This window comes from Macaca mulatta, chromosome 20 (assembly GCF_049350105.2).
Source record: "Macaca mulatta isolate MMU2019108-1 chromosome 20, T2T-MMU8v2.0, whole genome shotgun sequence".
NCBI classification, from domain to species: Eukaryota; Metazoa; Chordata; class Mammalia; order Primates; family Cercopithecidae; genus Macaca; species Macaca mulatta.
In genome coordinates, this window is record NC_133425.1 from 74,327,025 (window position 1) to 74,351,419 (window position 24,395).

The 24,395-nt window shown below is 42.9% G+C and overlaps 1 protein-coding gene and 1 long non-coding RNA gene across 3 annotated transcripts in view; one reads left to right on the forward strand and one right to left on the reverse strand.

Annotated features, from left to right (window-relative positions):
* Positions 1 to 24,395, forward strand: part of WWOX (WW domain containing oxidoreductase) — a 1,123,672-nt gene that overhangs the window by 821,110 nt on the left and 278,167 nt on the right. The gene's annotated exons all lie outside the window — the stretch shown is intronic.
* LOC114674417 (uncharacterized) overlaps positions 1 to 24,395 on the reverse strand; it is a 52,729-nt gene that overhangs the window by 26,643 nt on the left and 1,691 nt on the right. The window contains exon 2 of the long non-coding RNA XR_013412203.1: positions 12,348 to 12,505. This is a non-coding gene — a long non-coding RNA (uncharacterized LOC114674417). The remainder of the gene's footprint in view (positions 1 to 12,347; positions 12,506 to 24,395) is intronic.

The window sequence follows — 24,395 nt, forward strand, 5'->3', positions numbered from 1 at the left end:
TAGGTCCCACGTGCCTTCTGGATGGTTTTAACCCTCAGCCTCTCTTTGGCCTATGAGTGAAACCCACCATTTGGCACAGAGGCTTTCTGGAAATGATGCTCCTCTTAGATGAACTTTCCCTTTCAGAAATCTTTCATTCCCTGACCTCTGTGTCCATCCCACTAATATATTTCTTACCAGGAATACATAGTTTTTTCTTTAAGCAAAACCATATGCATCCTGTTTAAAATGGAAGAGGGAGGTTGTTCCAGGCATCAACTTAGTCCAAATGTAGAGGGTCAGGAAAACAAGGGTATGAGAAAAGGGCCAGTTACTATCTGGGAAACAATTAATACCACATGGCAAATGGTACATTGCATACCTATTCCTTAGGCATCCATTTAGCAAAATAAGATGTCAAGCTAATTGTAATGATATTTCTGGGGTTTCAGCTTCCCTCCCTGGTACATAAAATAATGCAGTTCCACCTGTATTTTGATTTAAGATCAAATTTTGCAAAGTATAGTTACATTTAATTTAATTGCCCAAGAAACCCAGATGTCAATGTTTATGTTGTTATTATCATTTTTCATGTATATATGTGGTGTTCCTTGGTGCTTTGTCAAATATTCCTTTTCTGTCCTTCTGGGGATGATACTTCTTCTCCCTTTTTAGTCAGGCGTAGATAGGTGACTTGCTTTAGCCAAAGAAGCATGAACTATCACTTCAAGGAAGAGATGTACAAGCCAGTGCAGCTGGATTCACTGCTTTCTCCTGACATCATGATCATGGACTCACATGACAAAATGGATCCTCCATCATCCAACATCCCTGAGTGAGACAAACAGGGGCCCTGACAACCTTTTCTGGACTTGTAGTATGAGCAAGAATTAAGCTTTTCCTGTATCAAGTCACCATGATGTGGGGGTTGTTCTTACTGCAGCAGAACCTTGTTCATCCTTATTAGAACCATGTGGCGTTTCATGTTAGCAGAGTGTATCAGGATCTTTTTTTTTTTTTTTTTTTTTTTAAGTAAGGATGCTGTATTAGTCTATTCTCACACTGCTGATAAAGACATACCGAAGACTGAGTAATTTATAAAGGAAAGAGGTTTAATGGACTCACAGTTCCACATGGCAGGGAAGGTCTCACAATCATGGCAGAAGGCAAATGAGGAGCAATGTCACGTCTTACATGGTGGCAGGCAAGAGAGCTTGTGCAGGGGAACTCCCCTTTACAAAACCATCAGATCTCGTGGGACTTACTCACTATCACAGGAACAACATGGGAAAGACCCGTTCCCATGATTCAGTTACTTCCCACCAGGTCCCTCTCATGACATGTGGGAATGATGGGAGCTGCAATTCAAGATGAGATTTGGGTGGGGACACAACCAAACCATATCAGATGCAAAGTTATGCATGTGTTGATCAGCTCAATTTAGCCTTTCCATCATGTTTACATATTTCAAAATAACGTGTTGTGCACAATATATGTGTGCAATTTTTATTTGTCAATTAAAAATGAATTTAAAAAATTAAAAAATGGGTTTCCCACAGCCTATTGACTTCCATCCCCGTGTGCGGCTTTCCCCAGGGCCTCCCTTCTTGTTCTCCCCGGTTGCGGACCTCAGACAGGAGTCTGCTTTTCTTCCTAGGTCCTTGTCAGAGTAGACGGTGGCCCTGCACCACACCACCCACTTTCCAGTTATCAAAAAGGATCTTTTATGTAATATTTCCAGAGCAACATTGGTGATTTCCATTCAAATCTTTTTTTCGTCATAACTACCTTGCTTGACTATGGAACATGTTCCCATTTCAGTGCATAGTTGACCTTTACCATAAATCACGTATTTGTAAATTGTACCCTCCTGCTGTTTTATTGGTGTGGAGAAGTAGTCTTTTCTTTTTCTTGGTGACCTGGGTTGACTAGATCCTGCCTTTTGTGGAGACACTAAAGTGCTAGAAATGATAATGGTGAAAGATACAGAAGTTGGAGGAGATATAAGGAGAGAAATGGACAATTCTTTTGGTAATTTAATGAAATAAGACTCTTAGGAAAATTCTCCCCAATGGCAATGTTGTAAGAAACACCAGGCTGGGCACAGTGGCTCATGTCTATAATCCCAACACTTTGGGAGTTTGAGGCAGGCAGATCACTTGAAGTCAGGAGTTTGAGATCAGTCTGGCCAACATGGTTAAACCCCATCTCTACTAAAAATACAAAAATTAGCCGGGTGTGGTGGTGTGTACCTGTAATCTCAGCTACTCGGGAGGCTGAGGCAGGAGAATCACTTGAACCTGGGAAGCAGAGGTTGCAGCGAGCTGAGATCACGCTGATGCATTCCAGCCTGGGTGACAGAGCAAGACTCCATCTCAAAAAGAAAAACTAAACAAAACACCACAGCATCTATCATTCTCAAGCTTAGTATGTGCAAGACTCATGGATGATGCTTGTTATAAAGGAAGAGAAATTATGAACAGACACCACAGGCAGACTGGTCTGTGAACCTTACCCTGAAAAATGCATAGTAGTCAAGTATATCGGTCTCCTGAGCAAAGATACGTAGGTTCTGAGTCCAGTTATGGACTTAATGAGTCTTGTTTCTTTGGACAAGTTTTCTAATGTCTCTGAGCCTCAACTTCCTCATGTATAAAGTGGAGATGATGCCTTTACAGATTGCTGCTGTATGGCACATAATGACTACTAGCTCTTATTTATAGAAACTGAACGAAGTCCCCAGTTGTTCTGAAGTATGTCCCATCATTAACACGGGTAATCATGATACATTCATTGAAATCTCACTGTGTGCCAGGCACTATGCTAAGCATGTTATGTGTGTTATTTTATTTTATCCTTACTGCTCTGGGAAGTGATGACAAATCTGAGGGTCACAGAACTTGCCGAGGGTCGCACAATTAGTAGATGGCAGCTCAAGGGGTTTTTGTCTGCATCTTCACCCAAAACCACTAACACGGGATCCGTCAGTTGCATTGCTGGTGACCAAGAAGAGCCAGCTCCTCCGCTCTTCCCTGAGTGCCTTGTTGGAGACAAAACCAGCAGGGTTATATCCCCAGCACTGTAATTTAGCATGGCGGTCAGGGGAAAACACCTTGTAGAATTTCATTTCTTATCATTTAATGTCCCCTTTAATTTTCATTTAAGTTCCCTTCTGTAAAAGGCAGTCCCTTCAGCTCTCATAAAACTTTATGGTCTTTACTTGTGATTAGGCAATGGTAAAATTGATTCTCTAAAACCAACTTCTAGTCAAGTTATGTAATTAGCCAATAAGGGAGGCTGAGAGGGGAAGATGTACAAGGTTCTCCCTCAAGAGGTCAGACGTATTATCATTGGTTAGATGCCGTATCTTTAAAACACCATCAGCTTGGAAAACACTATCCATTAGCAAAAGATCAGAGCACGAGAAACCTCAAAAGGTCGAACGGTCCATTCTGAGGGCTCCACAAAGAACTCGGCATCCCAGAAGGATGCTTATTTAGCCTTCCATCTCTCGAGCTGTCTGAGAGCACAACAGTTCTGAGTATTTTTTTCTGTAGTGAATTAACCCATTGGATTTCAGCCTTAGCTTTTGCTTCCCACATCCAACATTCCACCCTACCTCTTGCCAGAATAGATTTTGATTTTGATCATGGCAGTTGCTGTCCCTGAAGCAATATGAGGAGATCCAAGGCCCTGAACTGGCAGGGAGCAGGCTTGATTTAATTCTCCTTACAAGTTTACCTAGTGCTTCACGTAAGCAGAGTCCCCAAGACATCAGCAAGCCAGTTGTTTGCCTCTTCCTGGTTCATGGTTAGACTGCATTTTTGAGCCTCTGCATGTTAGGTACGGCCAGGTGCCTGAGTCATGGCCAGTGGACTATTGGAAGATGAGACGTTGGCCCTTTCTCAACTTGACCTGTAAAAACCTGTCATGCAAAACCCTCACTGCTCTTTCCTCTGCAGGCTTGATGTGAACAAGCATGATGACTTTGGAAGCCATATACAAGCTGGATAGAGCCAGGGTCCCTGAGTCAGCACCCAGAGCAAAGTCACTTGTTGATCAGAAATACAGAACTAGTTTTGGACTTTATGGGAGCAATCTTTTACTGCATCACAGTAGCAAGCATTACCCCAACCAATATCTGGGCTCATACTGCTATAGTTTTTTTTTTTTTCTTTTTCTTTTTAGAGACAGGGTCTTCCTATGTTGCCCAGGCTGGGGTGCAATGGTGCCATCATAGCTCACTGCAGCCTCCAGCTCCTGGGCTGAAGCCATCCTCCCACCTTAGCCTCCTGAATAGCTGGGACTAAAGTGTGCACCACCATGCCTGGCTAACTTCTGTATTTTTTGTAGATACGGGGTCTTGCTATGTTGCCCAGGCTGATCTCAAACTCCTGGCCTCAAGCGATCCTCCTGTCTTGGCCTCTCAAAGTGCTTGGATTATAGACATGATCTACTGCACCTGGCCCATACTGCTATTCTGAACAAGAAATTGTAGCAGAAAATTCACTGATATTATTGGTCCATCTGAGGGTCATCAGAGATGAAACTGAGATTTGACAACTGCATTTGGAAATGAAGTATGACCATATCATTCTGATGCAAGTATGACATCCCCTCACAGGAGTCCTTCCTGGCTATCCTGTTCAAAGTCACTACTCACATTTTCTGTATCCCATGACTCTGTTTTATTTCTCTGTCTAGCACTTACCATTATCTGATATTATCTATCCATTCATTCATTCATTCATTCATTCATTCAATTTATTGCTAAGTTATTGTATTGCCTTCCCGTGAACTATGAGCTGCCAGAGAGCAGGGACCTCATCTGTCCTGTCCACTCATGTCTTCAGCACTTAGAACAGTACCTGGCATATAGGACGAGCTTCAGAAATATTTGCAGGTGAGTGAATGAGTGAGTGAATGAATGAGGGAATTGCAGCTTGAACACTGTACTTCGAGACGGTTCCAGTTTCATGTAATTTTCTTTCTTTTTAATGCAGAAGATTTCTTATGTGAGTAACTGAATGGGAATTGATGCTTTGTGTAACGAAATGTATTGAGTACAGAGTGTGGGATCAGGAACTGTTAGGCACTATGAGTGAAAGAGGGAAACCAGATGGCCCTACCCGTGAGCAGGCTGTGGTCTGGCCTGGTGGAGAGACAGAGAATCAGTTAATTCCACAGTCATGTATTAGGTAGTAAGATAGTGGTTCACACCAAAGACATAGAAAATGATCACTTAGCCTGATCTAGAAGTTCAGGAGAGGGCTCTGAGCAGGAGTTGAAAGACCTCTTGGCTGGTTAAATGGAGATCAAGTGACAGCTTGGACTCCTGTTGTAATTAAAAGTTACTCTCCAGTTTTCTTCATATGCCTCCCCATTCACTCCACCACCACTCACCCCAAATCAGATCATGATTCATTTGGGTTGTACAGATTAAAAGGGTTCCCTTTACACGACCATTCCAGTCATGAAACAGAGAATCTGGTCACCTGTCATTTATCTTGGCTGCTCCAGTTCCATAAGAAGTAAATGCTATGTGTCTGCCATTCGAAAGACCCCTTTCACGGGAGCCTGGGAGATTTTTCCATCTAAATAGCTTAATTGTTACTCTACAGGGCAATCATAAATGTAAATCGACTTAATATGACTTGATTGCTAGTAATGACTGTCCCTCTAATGATGCTGGCCAATGAGCCAACAATGAATGTCGCATGCAGATCAGTGCGCCAAATGTTATCAGGGGACTGGGCATTTGAGGATTTAAAAAGATGAAAAATTGCACTGTGACATTGCTGGTTCCTATTAGCAAAATAACAGAGAGTGTTATCACTCACTGACTCAGAAGACAAACAGTTTCTTACCGTTTGGGGAAAGTGCTTGTCTATTCCTCTCCCTGACCAAAACCACTAAAACAAAAACAAAAACAAAAAAAAACATGGCACCAGTTCTCATCCTATCATCTGCCTTGATCAAACATTTGCTTATTGGAATCCCTTGGAAAAGGAACTTGGTATCATTCACGTGTGTTTATAACTCTCAAATCTTCTTCTTCCAATTCTTAATCTTGATCACTACAGCTTTATAACAGGAAGAACACTCAAAGAAGAAAAATGGAAGAGGCCTGAATTTTAATTTGCAATTTTTCACACACACACAAAACACTCCAAGCTCAATCAATGCCCAGAAATGAAGGCCAATAGATAATGATAGTGGGGCCTCAGATTTCCCACCTATTGTTTTGAACTCTAATTAGGAAAAGGGAATTTGGAACCATTGTCTTCTCTGAGCGTGCAGATACGATGTTATCATTGTGTTTACAGAGGCGGCCAGATTCCCAGCACAGTGTACTCCCGTGCAGATAACCGTCCCATCTTGATAAAACAATGCTCTCAGCCGAATCCTAAACACGTTGCACGAGGAAGACCTTATGCTGACAGCAGGGAGGAAGCACCATGTTAACAAACAAGTTTGCAGGCCAGGAAGTTTTAATCAGCCCTTTCTACTACAGGGGGTATGATGGATGGAGACCCTGTTTCAGAGGGGTTTCCTTTAGATAAAACAATAATACCATGCTTTCAAGAACTTCGTTTGACAGCTGTAAAGCTATGATTAATCCCCCAAAAGTCAAACATGGGAAGACTGGCAAGATGAGATTATTCACTGAGTATAATTAGCCACAATTATCACTAGAAAGAATTTGGGGAGATTCTGCTCTAAAAGGAAAAGTTTGTAAAGAAGAATTACCAGTAGAGTGACCTTACAATTTACCATTCAGTGGATTTTGAATACTTTTGAGAGTGAAATGAGATACTAATAAGAATTATACCAAGACAACAGATGTAAATTGGGATTGGCCTGGACGAGCAAAGACGAATGGTCATTCTGCCTGTTAGTAAAATTCCATCCCAGGTACAATATCTCAGACTTGAGACAAAATGAAAGTGACTCGTTCTAGGATGAACTCTAAGCTAAATGTCTGATAAATTCTGGGAAAGTTTATCCAATTGTTACAACCCAGGGTCAGGCAAACAGTTTTCAATTTTCTGCTGTGTGAAATTGCCACTGTTAAACACTTTTGATAGCAAGTAGAAAAAATGTTCATTCAAACAGGTTTAATTAACTGAAAGATATAGATGTGGTAAGGGGATCAGGTAAAGCTTGATCCAGGGGCTAAACTTTCAGGACCTGGTTTCCCTCTTTTCATCCCTTGGTTTTATTTCTTCAGCATTGGCACCATTTTGTGACAAGCTCACTCCTTAGGTCTTATGACAAATGTTGACTGTTCTAAACCACATCTTTCCAGATTCAGTAGGGTGGGAGAAGACCAGACTTGCTCTTTTCCTGGAATTTTGTCTGACGTGGCTTGGACCACATGCCCGCTCTGAACCAATTTTTCTAGCCATGGAGATTTGGAAGTCTAGCAAGTCTTGGGTCACACGATGTACCCTACAGCTGGTACTGCAGACCTCCCAAAGCTCCCAAACAGAGTCAGGAGGCGTGGTTCCCCAAACTCAAGTCAGAATATCGTTATGAAAAGAACAGTGGGATGGTTTTGTGATGTCCCACCCTCAAATAAACAGCCTTTAAATACCTCTAGAGGATTGTAATTCCTATTGCAGCCTTAGTCAGTGGGAACCACTGACCTGCATTTGTGTAGGAACTGAGCAAGGTTCATCTAGTCTGGGTAGCTACCTACCCCTACAGCTGGCTGATTTTTAAAAAGAATTTAATTCAAGACTTCACGAAGTCAACAAAATGGTCCGTCGGAAATTATTCCTAATCCCCAACCACTGTCACTCCCACCACCAAACATATTTTCATTCTCTTGGAACTGCAGCCCGTGTGCTTGAACTTTCCCACTCATCGCGCTTGTAACTTGCCATTTAATATCTCTTGCTTTCCTACATGGCTGTGACTACTTGCAGGCAGGGACTCTATCTCCAGTTCTTGGTAGTGTCTCCAGAACCAACCACCATATGTCATAAGAAGTATTAATAAATATCTGCTATTTTTTAATCATTGAGAAAAACCCATATTATGGAATGAAAATGATACTGACAAGGAATACATATAGATCAGAAATACTGATATCCTAAGTGAGATCTTTTTTTAAAACTAAACAAAAATAGTTTAAGAAATTGTTATATAGGCTAGACGTGGCAGTTCACACCTATAATCTTAGCACTCTGGGAAGTTGAGGCAGGAGGATCACTTGAGGCCAGGAGTTTGAAACCAGACTGGGCAACATGGTGAGACCCCATCTCTACAAAATATTTTAAAATTAGCCAGGCGTCATGGTGCATGCCTATAGTCCCAGCTACTCAGGAGGCTGAGGTGGGAGGATAGGAGGCTAAGGTGGGAGGATCACTTGAGCCCAGGAGGTTGAGGCTGCAGTGAGCTGTGATTGCACCAGCCTGGGTGACAAAGTGAGACCCTGTCTCAAAAATAAAAGAAAGAAAGCCCTATCAAAATTAAAAAAAAATAAAACATAACAAAAATAAATAAATGGATATATAATAGTTGTAAGAGGCATCTTATATACATTTCCTGTTTCTCTCTTCCGTTTCCTAAGGAGTCCTTGTTGATTTGTGGCCATGAAACCTCTCTTCTTCCCAGGCTGTGTTCTTACATAGGTCATGTTCCATCCCTTTTTTTTCTGGCAGTGCTGGAATGTCACTTGGTTGTTCTCAGCTTCAGGACCCACGTCTTTTGTCTCTGTTATGAATGTGTTCAGAGGTCTCTACACAGACAGGCTGGCTGTTAAGAAAACTATTTCTTCTTTCCGAGACAGGCTGCAGAATGCTTGTTACTATTTTGTGTATTCCTGGCAGGATTTGTATTCTTAGTTTTATTACTAATGATAATAACCGTTGATGTTGAAATCAGCTTCATCCTGAAAGCCCTGCCACTGCATCCATTATCTTATTCTATCCTCGGGCCTTGGAGGAATTTTCTCTCGCTATACCCATTTCAGAAATTCCAGAATTAATGCTCAGAGGAGTCAAGTTACTTGTCTAAGCTCTATATTACAGAACTTAAAGTGGCTTCTCTCTTCCCTTTGTGGGGTCTCACATGATCCGTCATTCCAAATCTGAGCGCTTTCTCTTGTCTTTTCTGAGCTACCTGTTCCAAGAACACAGAGGAGTTGTTATTGTGGTTACTTGTGGTAAGAAGAGGAGCTTTCTGATTGGACCCAGGGCAGAAAAAAAGAACTTTCAGGTGCAAATAGTCATGGTGTCACGTAGTGTGTAACTTCATTAAGTTCAGTCACAGCAGCCGCCGCCAAGGGGGGCTGTTCATGTTCCTCATTTCCAATTCAAATTAATAATTCACTTGAGATCCTACTAAACAGCCAAAGGAACAGTGACCACAATAACCAACATACTTTGAGTAACTATTACATGCGTAGGCTTTGTGCTATTCTCTTATGTGTATTCATTTATTTAATTCCCTTAAATTGGCGTGGTGGCTCATGCCTATAATCTTAGCACTTTGGGAAGTTGAGGCAGGAGGATCACTTAGCAGAATTCTGTATGGCAGAAACATCCCCTGACTCTTAGCCTACTTTTATAGATGGCTAAGCAGAGGCTCAGAGAAGTCAGACAAGTCACCCAGGATCAAGGAGAAGGAAGTAGTAGATTCTAGAGTTTGCATCCAGGCAGTTGAGTCTAGGATTGTCTTTGTGCATTTTGCTCCATGGTCTAGCACAGGGCCACCACTGGTAGATCATCACTTAGAAGGCCATCACTACCTTCTAACAGCAATCAGTCTCCTTAAGTGGCTTTCTTTTCTTGTCTTTTCTTTTCTTTTTCTAATGGAATCTTGCTCTGTCTCCCAGGCTGGAGTGCAATAGTGCGATTTCAGCTCACTCCAACCTCTGCGTCCTGGGATCAAGCGATTCTCCTGCCTCATGCTCCCAAATAGCTGGGATTACAGGCACGCACCACCACACCCGGCTAATCTTTGTATTTTTAGGAGAGGGGGGGTTTTACCATATGGCCAAGCTGGTCTCAAATTCGTGACCTCGTGATGCACTCGCCTTGGCCTCCCAAAGTGCTGGGATTACAGGCGTGAGCTACCGCACCTGACTAAGTGGCTTTATTTTCTTACGTGGGGATCCTGGAGACACAGTGTGTGCCAAAGCAACTGCAGTCCAGTCTGTACAGTTGATTATGGATATATTAACACCCACTTCTGAGCTAAAAAATGATCTAGAAATATAGACTGCCAAACATATAAGCTTATTTACTGTTTGCCTCCTTCTCATACTTTTGGAAGGGAAGCCCTGAGGGTCATTGTATGGGTCAGCATAGACTAGGTATGCCGCAGTAACAAACAACCCCACCATGCTATAGCTTGCAGAAACAAAGACTGAGTTCTTGTGTACAATGTAGGGCCATCAAGAGCTGGCTCTGCTTGCTCTCGGTCTTCTCCACGCCAGGATCCAGAGTAACAGCACAGCTTCTCTGTAGGACTCCAGGGGAAAGAGTAAAGACAAGTTTTTAAAGTTTCTTCCAGGACATGACACTTGACATTTCACTGGCCAAACAAAGTGACCTGGTCACTCTGGGGTAGGGATGTGTAATCTCCTCATAGCTGGAGAAATAAATAATAATGCACAATAACATTGTCTCCCATGGGTGCAGATGTCATGCTTTCCTCCTTGTGCCTGTTTTCTGTCTTGCTGTTCCGAGTCCTAAGGTCACAGCCACCTATGGTTCTTTGGACCTGTGATTTTCGCTGATCCCGAATGCCTGGAGGAACTGCTGTCTGCATCCCCACCCCAGCCCTCCTTATCAGTCACGTAGAAAGCAGTTACTGTTTCCAAGTTCCCTGCCCTTGTTAAATGTCAGCTTTGAGTGAAAATGTTCCTAATTTTACTCAGAGTGCAAAGAACACCCAGGTCAGGTGCCTGACCTGCTTGATTCATGTCTTGGAAACACTCCTTTGTCTTTCAGAGAAAGTAAAGAGTGATGGAGACAGAGAGAGAAAGTGTGACCTACTTTTTATTATCAGCACCATTTCATCTGCAAAACACGACTTTTCTCTTCTTATTACACTGAGCATGAAAATAAAATGTTTTCCAAAAGACCTGGCTTTGGCTGTTGTGAGGAAGGCCAGGGACTTGTTCAAAACTCTGATGAGCTCGATGAGCAAATGATTTCAATTTTTAAAAATTGTAATTGACTTTCAAACTGCTCTCACTGTCCACGCATAATATGTGGTACTTTTCTGCAAATACCAGCAGCAAGGTAGGACAAAACCAGCTCCCACACTAGCTGTTTGCTTGATATTAAGCTTTGCCAGTCCAATATAGGTCACATTTCCAACCAGATTTTGTGCTTATCTCTACATTACACCTTGTAGCAAGGGGGAAAAAAAGAGCTTCTTGACATCTTTTTGAAGAATGGCGCTCTTTAAAAAAACATAAGGGAACTTTTTTTTTTCAAACACTATAATGAGGGTATTCAAGTCTGCAGGCAAAACAGAGCTGTTTGAAAAGACATTAGCCTCGAAACCGCACTGTGCCAGAATAGATACAGCTACGTCAAAATGCCGCATTTGTTTTGCCATTACTTTTCACGGACTAAAACAATTTGCTAATGAAAGTTCTAGCTGACATAATTTCAGCACCTGCTGATGGAAAGGTAGACTCACTGGTCATGAGGAATACAGTAAAATTAGGAGAGTAAATGGAATCCTGAAGCATTTAAGCTGCAAAATCATGGTAACAACAGCTCTTAATATCCTATAATTGAAAAAGAGGTTGCCATTTTCAAAGAGCTTTCACAGTCATTCTCTTAATCGAGTCTCATAATAAAGTTGTCATTGAGACTGAGCAGCTTAAATTCTCATTTCACTGATGAGGAAACTGGAGCTCAGGGAGGTTACATGGATTCTGGATGACTTACAGGTCATGGAGGTAAGAGAGGAAAGGGTTCCTGGCAACTCTTTCTGAGTGCTAACTGTTACAGTAAGTAGAGTGTGTGTCTAAACTTCTCATGGGCTACTGTGAGGAATAAGGGGGTAACTGCAAGTTAGAAGGCATGATGCCCAAGATTGTCCTTACTGTGACACCCTCTGCAAGTTTGAGGTGGTCCCCAAAACCATCCTCATGTTTGATACTTGCTAGAAGGACTTCTGGCACTTACCAGAAGCTATTGTATTTACAGTTACAGTTTATTACAGGGAAAGGATACAGGTTAAAATCAGATCAGGGAAGAGACAAATGGGGCAAAGTCCAGGACAAGTACCAGATGTGAAGCTTCTATGGCCCTCTACCCATGACATCAGGACAGAGTACTTTTCTGGTTTCTATGTGTGGCAGTATGCATGGAATATTGTCAGACAGAGAAACTCACCTGAGCCTCTGTGTTCAGAGTTTTTATTGGGTCTTCATTTTGTAGGTGTGATTGCTTGATTGCCCACATAGTTGATCTCAGCCTCCAAGTCAACTGACAACTGTGTTACAATGTCCCAAGCAGTATTGTTGGTCTTTTTAGAATGGTTCATCTTCAACCTAAGGTTACATGGGTGTAGTTAGGCCCCACCCTAAATCACATTAAGAGTCTCCAGAGTATGATCAAACGTTCCCAAGCAAACAAAGATTCTTTTATCAGGAATATATTCTGCATATATTTCAGTGATTTTATTTTATTTTATTTTATTTTATATTATTTTATTTTATTTTATTTTATTTTGAGACAGAGTCTCGCTCTGTCACTCAGGCTGGAGTGCAGTGGCATGACCTCGGCTCACTGTAATTTGTACCTCCCAGGTTCAAGCAATTCTCGTGCCTCAGCCTCCCAAGTCACTGGGATTACAGGCATGTGCCACAATGCCCAGCTAATTTTTGTATTTTTAGTAGAGACAGGGTTTCGCCATGTTGCCCAGGCTGCTCTCGAACTCCTGACCTCAGGTGATCTGTTCACCTTAGCCTCCCAAAGTGCTGGGATTACAGGTGTGAGCCACCACAACCAGCCTCAGTGATTGCTTTTTAATTTGGAAAGGATTTTATAAGAAAGGAGTCCAACTTTCCTATTTACAGAGAAGGAAGCTGAGGCTCACACGTTTGACTCAAAGCATAAAGCTAAGGACTAACTAAAGGAACTGGAGCTTCAGGGTCCCAGTCCAGGGCACCACTGCTAAGTAATATGGCCTATTTTCAATAAGGGTTTATTAATCATACTAAAAATAAGAACTTAAAATTAAATTTTTATTTGCCTAGAAATCTAAAATCTGTAGATAAAAATATTTCATATTCAGGAGACATAATTCTTTTTCTTTTCTTTTTTTTTTTTTTCTCTTGAGATGGAGTTTCACTCTTGTCGCCCAGGCTAGAGTGCAATGGCGCGATCTTGGCCCACCGCAACCTCTGCCTCCTGGGTTTAAGTGATTCTCCTGCCTCAGCCTCCCGCGTATCTAGGATTACAGGCATGCACCACCATGCCAGGCTAATTTTGTAGAGACAGGGTTTCTCCATGTTGGTCAGGCTGGTCTCAAACTCCCGACCACAGGTGATCTGCCCAAGTCGGCCTCCCAAAGTGCTGGGATTACAGACTTGAGCCACCGTGCCTGGCCATCTTTCTTTTTCTTCCTCTCCTTCTACCTTGCCCACCATGGCCTAATTTCACCAGAATATCATCATTATCAACATCATTATTTCTAGTTCAGATCATTCTAACAATAGAACAGTCATTTTCTTCTACATAAGTCCCAGGTGCAGCCTGCTATTTTTTGAACCTATGTTTCCTAATATCTAGTTTATATTTTGTTTTGTTCGTTCTTGGGAATGGGAGTCAGAATATCAACTTTTTCAGAGAAGAGCTTTGAAAATTCTACATGCATAACATATATATATTTTCCATTCGTACTGTGTTAGCAGCTTTTTCTACAAATGGCGGGTGGGGGGACATTTCACTCTTCTATGAATCAAATAATATATGGCTTTTTCCTACTGGAAAAAATTAGTCGTGTGAACTTTATTCTTAAAAGTTGTTTTTATAACTGCTTTGGAAATGTCAGAAGGATTCAGGAGTTTCACGAGTTGTGATCTGGGTTGAGTGATGGGAACTGTTTTTTTTTTTTTCTTTTTTTTTTTTGAGACGGAGTCTCACTCTGTCACCCAGGCTGGAGTGCAGTGGTGCGATCTCGGCTTACTGAAAGCTCCGCCTCCCGGGTTCATGCCATTCTCCTGCCTCAGCTTCTCAAGTAGCTGGGACTACAGGAGCCTGCCACCATGCCTGGCTTTTTTTTTTTTTTTTTGTATTTTTAGTAGAGATGGGGTTTCACCATGTTAGCCAGGATGGTCTCGATCTCCTGACTTTGTGATCCGCCCGCGTTAGCCTCCCAAAGTGCTGGGATTACAGACATGAGCCACCATGCCCGACCACTAGGAACTGTTAATCCATAGATAAGGCTCTGGTTAGAGAAGGAGAAATAAGGCTGGGCAGACTGGGGAGGGTACCTGGGAGGTCTCTGAAGCTTGGTCTTGAAGCTGTGAATTCATAGACATCTTGGAAAAGAACTTTCTAATGTGGTTAGACAAGTTTTATAAGATTTTAAGATTAGGAGAGGTTTTTAGGGGGTGGGTTTGCTTTTAAAGTTTGTTTGAAAAATGGAGCTTGTTGCCATCATGTCGTCATCAAAAATGGAACTTGTCTATCCACAAATATTTATTTAAAAGTCAGACTAATGACAAAATGGAAAGAATCGAAGCCTTAGAGTTAAAATATCTCGCTTAAAATTTGTCTCTGCTACAGGCTAATTGGTTGTATTTGAGTAATTTACGCAAGACTCTCTTCAGCCCAGTTTCCTCATGTATAAAATCCTTCCACTGTTGTTAGGCAAATAAGAAAGCCAGTATTGGTAAAAAACATGTATCAGAGGCCTTCTGACTGTTTAGAAAGTGTTAATTTGCTCCACGATTATTCATTCAACATTTATTAGTTGGTTTCTGTGTGAGAGTAACCATTAATACCTTGCATAAGTTTATAATCTGGTCATTCTGTAGAGTTTGCGATATGGTGTTGTCTGTTTAAGTATTTCTATAATACCTTATAGACATCTCTTGTAGACTATTGCAATGTGTTGTAATTGTTGGTGTCAACATATGTCTGAAAATGCATATATCCTTTGTTAGACTCTAGCACACAGTGTGCTCTCAATGTTTATTTTTTGAAATAAACATACTTGGCCAGGCCTGGAGGCTCATGCTTGTAATTCCAGCACTTTGCGGGGCCAAGGCAAGAGGCTCACTTGAGCTCAGGAGTTCAAGACCAGCCTGGGCAACATGGCAAAACCCTGTCTCTACAAAAAATGCAAAAGTTATCCAGGCATAATTGTGTGCGCCTATAGTCCCAGTTACTGGGGAGGCTGAGGTGGGATGATTGGTTGAGTCTGAGAGGTCGAGGCTGCAGTGAGCAATGATCTTGCCACTACACTCCAGACTGCATGACAAAGTAAAACCCTGACTTAAAAACAAAAACAAAAACAAAAAGTGCTCATTGGCTAAGCCTTGTAGAAGCCACATGACCAAGGCTGATCATTGCCGCCACTGGGTGGCAGCATACTGGGATTGAGGAATATAACCCCTCAACTGCCCAGATGATAAACACAAAGTTCTAAACTGGCAACAAAGTGAGATTCACCCTTCTCAGTTATTGTTTGAAAGGACAACTCTTCGGCAAAATATGTCCACGAAGTCCCAGGGAATAATTACCTTCCTTGGTGTTAAAAAATGCCCTCATATTTCAAACATGTCCTGCTTTAAGTTCCCAGTATCTTAACCAGGAACTCACTTACGTGTGTTGTTTTCTGCTTGTTTCCACTAGGGAGCTATTGCTGTAAAACAGAAGGGATAATATTACAGGGAGGAGATGCGCATTGTAAAATATATTTCTGCTTCATCAAACTGTAAAGAACTCTTTTCCTCAATGAGAACCAGGTTTTTGCATGTATCTTTTGCCAAGATTTGAGAAGAGAAGTCTCCACCTTCCAGATCTTTGGCCATATTTTGTTTCTCTCTGAGGGTGAAGATGCTGTTTGCTCTTGCAAGGCGATGATTTGGCCAACGAGAAAGCTGTGCTCAGAGGAAAAGAGCCTGGCTAAAACCCTAGTTCTAGCCTACCAGGGTTTGGTCATTTCTTGGTTTTTCATTTGATCCCACCCTTGCCTACCTTCAGAGTGAAGGTAAAATGTGGGACTGTTTCAGACCACGAAGGCGATGGGGCAGAAAGAACGTGAACCAGGAGGGCAGGGAGAAGGGAAAGGATGTGGGTAGAGCTATCTGTAAATTGTAGAGTCTATGATCAATTATGGAGACAGAGAGGACAGGTAAGGAGAAACTACTGCTCTTGATAGAGGTTTATAGCCAATTGCAGAACCCTAAGGAAAAACAGCACTTTGGGAGTGGATGGACCCAAAATGGGTGGATCGTTTGAGCCTAGGAGTTCGAGACCAGCCTGGGTAACATGGCAAAACCTCATCTCTCAAAAATTTACAAATTTAGCCAGGCATGGTGGTGTCCACTTGTGATTTCAGCTGCCTGGGAGGCTAAAGTGGGAGGATCTCCCGAGCCCAGGAGGTGGAGATTGCAGTGAGCCATGATCATGCCATTGCATTTTAGCCTGGGTGACAGTGAGACCCTATCTCAAAAAAGAAAGGAAGGAAGGAAGGAAGGAAGGAAGGAGGGAGGGAGGGAGGGAGGGAGGGAGGGAGGGAGGGAAGGAAGGAAGGAAGGAAGGAAGGAAGGAAGGAAGGAAGGAAGGAAGGAAGGAAGGAAGGAAAAGAAAGCCTGGAAGGAAGGAAGGAAGGAAGGAAGGAAGGAAGGAAGGAAGGAAGGAAGGAAGGAAGGAAGGAGAAAAGATAAGAAAAGAAAGCCTGGCCCATGCAATTTGAATGTAACTGTCTATAATTTCTCTTGGTTACTGAAATTCTGAGTTTGTGTCTATGGCTTCTCAACCCTTGTCTTTGAGGAGGAGCAGCACAGCAAAGTCGTGGCCATTTAGAAACTTGTTTTCAGTCATTTTGCAGAAAGCAGACATATACTTCCTTGCTGTTGGTCTGTGATGCGGGAGTGGTTTGTCAGTTCATTCATTCAACAACGGCTCATCTTCGGACAGCATACACTGGTATGGCCTTTATTAGTTGTTAAGGTGTTGAGAAAGTTGTTTGCTTTTGAAAGACTTGATGGAGATAAGTCTTTCTACATTTCTGGAAAGACCTTGGGTCTGGGTATCGAGAGCTGAGTGCCACTTTGTGGTTTTGTTTTTGTTTTTGTTTTCTGAGACAGGGTCTCACTCTGTCACCCAGGCTGGAGTACACTGGCGCGATGAAGGCTCACTGTACCCTCTACTTCCTGGGCTCAAGCGATCCTCCTGCCTCAGCCTCCTAAGTAGCTGGGAGCACAGGCACCGGCAGTGACACCTGGTTAATTGTTGTGTTTTTTGTAGAGATGGGGTTTTGGCATGTTTCCCAGGCTGGTTTTGAACTCTAGAGCTCAAGCCATCCACCCACCTCGGCCTCCCAAATTGCTGGATTTATAGGTGTGAGCCACCATGCCCTGCCCGGGCGTCATTCTTGACCTCGAGAAACTCACTGTGATGCTTTCCCCAGCCTAAGTTTTCTCCTGTGTAAAATGGGCCTTGTTTTGAGGAGGGAATGAGGTATGTGGTACTCGTGAGCAGGATTTTCAATGCCTGGCTGCTTGTTACTTATCCATTGAGTCTGATCTTCCGGGAAAGAGCATGACAGCAGCCTCCAGCAGAGCCTGCTCTTGGTTGACTGTTGATCCTGGTGACCTTGGGCAAATCATTTAATTTCCTTGAGTTTTTGTGTAAAACAGAGATAATAATCATAAGATACACTGAGTGGGTTGCTTCAAGGATTATCTGGGATAACACATCCCAACGTTTGGCACATAGCAGACCATTAATAACTGTTCTGTTATTACCACGTGTCTGTCTACGTGTCTGTTTGTAAATTCTCTTGGGGTAGAAGTTCTCTTTTCATCCCCCTACCTCAGCACGGAGCCCAGAGCCAGCCTGCAGGTAGGCACTCAATAGATGTTTGATAAATGGATGTTAGTCATGACTTCTGAAGTTGCATAGATACTAGCCCTACAGCCCTATGTAGTTCGCATAACTATTTGTAGTTGTGTTTTCCTTTAAATCTAAATTGGAGAGAAGGAAGGTAATTAAGACATAATTATCAGACTTAATCAAGCAATTATTTATTGAGCTTACTTGGTGCCTGGGCTTGTATCTTTTGTTTCTGATTTTTAGTTTCGTTTCAGTGCTCCAGCGTGGGGGAATTTGCCTGTGTATCCTTGAATAAATGTCTTTCTTTGGAAGGCAGATTAAGTAGGGATTTCTCTTACTGTTTATTTTTGTTTCTAACTGAAGTTCAATGAATTATTCTTTTGCCCAGACGCTTACATATTCCTAGCCATCCCTTCTGCTTAAGTTTGCAGAGATTTGTGCTTAAAACTGAATAAACAATCTCAGGGTTTTGTGTGTGTGTATGTGTGTGTGAGTGTTATATGAAGTCTTGCTAGAATGCAGAAACAAACAAACAAAAAAAATCATACTCCCAGATCCTGGATACTGTGGTCGCCTGGACTTCAAAAGCCTTTTGTCCGTATGTATTTACATAACGTATTCTCCATGTTTGCTTTTCATTAAACCCATGAGTTTAATAATAAAGTGTTGGGAACTATGCTTTCCCTACCACTTTTCTTGTTGCGAATATCTTTTCCCCTTCTGAAGTAAATACTGATTTTTCGTTACAGATACTCGATGCTTTGGGGGCCTGTTAAAATAGTTGTAAATACACTTCCTAAATAGATGAAATGTAAGAAATTCTGAGAAGGGGTTTCTTTGACTTACTAGAAAAAAAATATAAGAAAGAAAATGTGATCACTTGGTATATTTGGCTCTCTTTCATCAACACTTTTATGGATCTGCATTGCTGTGTTTCTGTAATGTGTATAAAACACAGTTTCAGTGATCATGCAAGCCTCAGTTTTAGAAAATAAAAAGATATGAACTTGAACCCAAGCTTCTCTGTCAAGAGAATTATAATGTGTTTTGGCTCTAGGCTTCATTTATGTTAAATTTACAGTATTTTCCCGTAACAATAACAACAACCAGAAGTACCCCCTTTAAATTGAGATGTTTGTTAAACTTTACATATATACATGCATATAAATGTACATTTCTGTATATATAATATACGTTCACATATACTTTCATTAGATTTTTAAAGGATTTCCTTTTTGCCTTCAAATCATTGCACAGAACATCCATGCAGACATCATGTCAAAATAATCAAAATGTATTTAACTCTCTCTCAAGAAATCCATTTAAGAATAAGAACATGGTTTGGGGGTGATTTTCAGATCATAAATGGAAGTGTAAATATTCAAATTATTTTCGTAAACTCTTCAGTTCTGTTGGGCTTTTATGTTATCACACAGTGATTTTTTTGTATTTAAGTTTTCCAGCAGTTCTCTTTTTTTAAGAGCCTCAAGTGTCCAATAAAAAGCAAATACTTGAATTTTCAGTTTCTAGGTACTGCATATTTTTCCTTCTGCTTGCCTTATTTTTATAACAGTGATTTATAAAGACATTACTAAAGAATAGGAAAGAAGGATTTTGAAGAGGAACTGCTATATAACACTGCTTAAAAATGTATTTCCAACGCTAAGGAGAGGAAAAAAAAATACTGGCACCGTATGCGAGTGGGATCTGGGATCCGAGTGAGATGGCCATACCTTCAGTCATTCTCCTCCCCAAATATTTATTGAGTCTGGTGGAGAAGGAGGGCAGGATAAGATTGCCAGGCCCTGCTTCTATTTCTGGGGTTGGGATGGGGACTAAAGACCTGCGTGGACTGCATGCTGCAGCCAGCTCAACAAAGAGCTCAGGAAGAGCATTTAGGAAGGCAGCTTTGAAAAGAAAATGGAAAGATGAGGTTGCAGAGGGTCAGTCCAAGATGACCAGAATCTGACCCGGGGCAATGCCATAAACCCAAGAAAGACTGGGTTTCAGGCTCAGGAAATGCGATTGTGCACGGACCCTTGCCTTTTTACCCAGTATCTAGCCCATCCTTCTTTCTTAGAAAGAGAATTTTTTCTAAGAGGTACATGGTGGTTTAGGATAAACATTCCCTGTCCTAACTGCCCTTGCAGCTAGCTCTCAGTGACCCTGTGACCATGTGACCCAGTTGTAGCCAATGGGGTGGCAGGGAAGTCCCACATGGACTTCTGGGGCGTGTCCTTCGAGGAAGCATGGCTTCTCGCCTTCTTCACTTTCCTCTTTCCCTTCCTGCTGTCTGGGATGTGGGGTCTGGCAGAGAAACAATATTGTGAATGGAGACGGGAGGAACCTGGGTCCTGAAAATTACACTATGCCCCAGAGTTTGGGGTGGATTATTTCAGGACTCTTTTCTTTTCTTTCTTTTCTTTTCTTTTCTTTTCTTTTCCTTTCTCTCTCCTTCCTTCCTTCCTTCCTTCCTTCCTTCCTTCCTTCCTTCCTTCCTTCCTTCCTTCCTTCCTTCCCTCCCTCCCTCCCTCCCTCCCTCCCTCCCTCCCTCCCTCCCTCCTTCTTTCTTTCTTTCTTTCTTTTCCAGACAGCGTCTCCTCTGCAGCCAGACTGGAGTGCAGTGGCACAATCATGGCTCACTGTAGCCTCGACCTCCTGGGCTCAGGCGATCCTCACACCTTAGCCTCCTGAGTAGCTGAGACTACGGGTGTGCACCACCACACCCAGCTAATTTTTTTATTTTTTTTTTTGTATTTTCTTTTTTTTTTTGGTAGAGACAGGATTTCACCATGTCACCTAGGCTAGTCTTGAACTCCTAGCCTCAAGTGATCTGCTGGCCTCAGCCTCCCAAAGTGCTGAGATCACAGGCATGAACCACTGCACCCAACCAGGACTTTTTTTTTTTTTTTTTTTTAAACAAACTTCACTCAGTTTGAAGGCATCACTGTTTGGGTTTCCTATTAATTGCAGTTAATCCTATTGAGTAGATTTATCAAGGACAAAGAGCAGAATGGAAAAATGAGTAAAGTGAAGGAGAAGAACTGACTGAAAAGTCTTAGCAAGGTTCCATGGCACCTGTGATGCTTCCACCCCACATATTTGCTGAGTACCCACTGTTCACAGGTCAGTCGCTGTGCAAGGCACTGAGGTGACAAAGACAAGCGGAATGGCAGTTAAATGTAGCACGGGCTTTGTGCTCAATTAGTTCTGGGTTCATTCCCAGGCCCTATCACTAACTAGTACCCTTATGAACCTGCACATGTCACTAGCAGCCTCAGTTTCCTCATCCATAAAATGGGGATAGCAACATGTGTCTCCTACACTTGATGTGAGTATCACATGAGAAATGCACATGAAATGTTTTACATAGTGATGAGCATATGGTAAATAAGAATAATAGATTTGGCCAGGTGCGGTGGCTCAAGCCTGTAATCCCAGCACTTTGAGAGGCCAAGATGGACGGATCACGAGGTCAGGAGATGGAGACCATCCTGGCTAACACGGTGAAACCCCGTCTGTACTAAAAAAATACAAAAAACTATCCGGGTGTGGTGGCGGGTGCCTGTAGTCCCAGCTACTCGGGAGGCTGAGGCAGGAGAATGGCATAAACCCGGGAGGCACAGCTTGCAGAGAGCTGAGATCCGGCCACTGCACTCCAGCCTGGGCAACACAGCAACACTCCGTCCCCCCCTCCCCACAAAAAAAAAAATTTAATAGATTTTAGTGTAAACAAAATAAAGGGTCCTATCATTGTCCTTAGGAGCTTATGAAAACAGAGCTATATGCACATCCACAGACAGTTACCACACTCAGGAATAGTGGAAAACTGACAAGACCCTGGAGATGCTGCGTGGGGAGGGATAATGGAAACCCAGGTCAACATGCTCTAGGAACAGTAAGAGAAACTCCCAGTGTCAATGGTAGATGGGGAAGGTCTTCTTCTCTTCGGAGACTGAAAGGCTGAGAGGACACCTACCCTGCTAAGGAAATGAACAGGATGGAAGAATGATGGACGGAAAAAGGGAAGTCCTCAGCACATAAAAGTTTGAGCTGGAAATGAAATATACAACTCTGTATAGTCAGCATATTTTGCTGGGCTGAGCCAGTTCAGCTCAACAAGGATTGCTAGGCATCTGCTTGGAGGACAGAGGTGAGGATACCAAGGCAATGAGTACAGGATCCTTGACCTTGAGAAACCTATAGTCTAATAGAGGAGGCACATATAAAAGTAATTAGGTATAACATAGTGCAGAATTTGCAGCCATGGGGTCATCTACAGGTCTGCCTGGAATACAGAGGGACAAGTGTTTAGTTTTTTCCAACTGTTCACAGAGGACAAGACACTTGGGCAGAAGGTTGAAGGCAATTGCACGTTGGCAGTACCCACTTGATACGGTTTAGCTGTGTCCCCACCCAAGTCTCATCTTGAATGGTAGCACCCGTAATCCCCACGTCTCATGGGAGGGATTTGAATGGTGGGAGGTAATTGGATCATGGGGATGGGTCTTTCCCATGCTGTTCTTGTGACAGTGAATAAGTCTCATGAGATCTGATGGTTTTATAAAGGGCAGTTCCCCTGCACAAGCTCTCTTGCCTCCCACCATGTAAGACATGACTTTGCTCCTCACTGGCCTTCTGCCATGATTGTGAGACCTCCCCAGCCATGTGGAACTGTGAGTCAATGAAACCTCTTCCCTTTATAAATAACCCAGTCTCAAGTATGTCTGTATTAGCAGCGTGAGAACAGACTAATACACCACTTGAATTGCTGGTGTGTCTGAAGGGCTTGACTCCCAGTCCTTCGAACATAGAGGGGTAGCCCTTTACCTAAGCTGCTCATAAAGTATTGTATTAAATTATTCAGAAGGGATGAAGGTGTCTGGTCCTGTCCGCAAGCAGAGAGGTGCTTCTTATACTGACCAGGCGGTGACCTAAGGCAGCCCTTGAGACAATTCCAGGTGCCCCTCAGGCCATTTTTCCACCCTGGTGTTTTTCTTTGTATAGACAGCCTATGCCTGGATAAGAACATGCTGCGTCAGACAGTTCTTTTTCACTTTGCCCCTCAAAATGTGTACACCGACAGCCACAGATAGATCCCAGATGTCGTTTTCCTGCTCTTGCAAACGTTGAAGTGGGCCCTGCCGGCAGGCACACCTGCCAAGGAAAATGCTGTCCTCGAAATGTTCCTGGCACCATTTTCAAGAGGTGCCGACCAAGCGCTAGAATTGCTGACCTCCCTGAAAGAGAAGCCTGCAGCTGTGGCCTCTGGGGCGAACTCCCCCCATGGGAGGACCCGGTGGAGTTAAAACAGACTATATCCACATCACAGAGAGCTGGCCCATTGCTCAGGGCCTGGGAAGTGGTAGGGAGGGACCTTCCCAGAAGAGAGATGACTCAGGCTGGTCCCAAGCCCCTCCTGGAGAACAAACAGACAAGGTGAGGAGCAAGGAGGCATTTGGAGGTCATCTGGCCCAGCCCCCTTGTCTGGAGGACAGATATAAGTCCCATAAAGTCTCTTAGCAGGAGGACATCGTCCAGGTTGAATCTTGCTGCCTGCCCTCTGGTCAAATCAGTAGACCATGTCCTGTCCATACCTTGGGAATGAGACTCACCCAGACTCTCAGATAAGAGTTTCTATGAGACAGAAGGCTGGACTGGGGGAGCAAGGTTTGCAAATCGAAAGCATCAGTTGCTACCCCTGGGCACCATCTCCCATAGGAGACTCCTCGAACACTTTTTTAAAAGGCGAGATGTTGGCCAGGCATGGTGGCTCACGCCTGTAATCACAGCACTTTGGGAGGCCAAGGCAGGTGGGTCACCTAAGGTCAGGAGTTCGAGACCAGCCTGACCAACTTGGCACAACCCAGTGTCTACTAAAAATACAAAAATTAGCTGGGCATGGTGGCATCTTCCTGTAGTCCCAGCTACTCAGGAGGCTGAGGCAGGAGAATCGCTCAAACCCAGGAGGCTGAGGTTGCAGTGAGCCAAGATTGTGCCACTGTACTCCCGCCTGGGCAACAGAGGGAGACTCTGTCTCAAGAAACAAAAAAAAGTTGAGATGTTGACATAACAGTTCTGAAGACCAAGATGGTGGAATAGCTTAGGTTTGTGAACTCCTCCTTTAAGACATGTATTAGCCCATTTTCATACTGCTGCATAAGACATACCCAAGACTGGGCAATTTATAAAATAAAGAAGTTTATTGGACTTACAGTTCCAAGTGGCTGTGGAGGCCTCACAATTATAGGGGCAGAGGAGAGAAGAGAGCTTGTGTAGGGAAACTACTGTTTTTTAAAACCATCTGATCTCTTGAGACTTACTCACTATCACGAGAACTGCATGGGAAAGTCCTGCACCCACAATTCA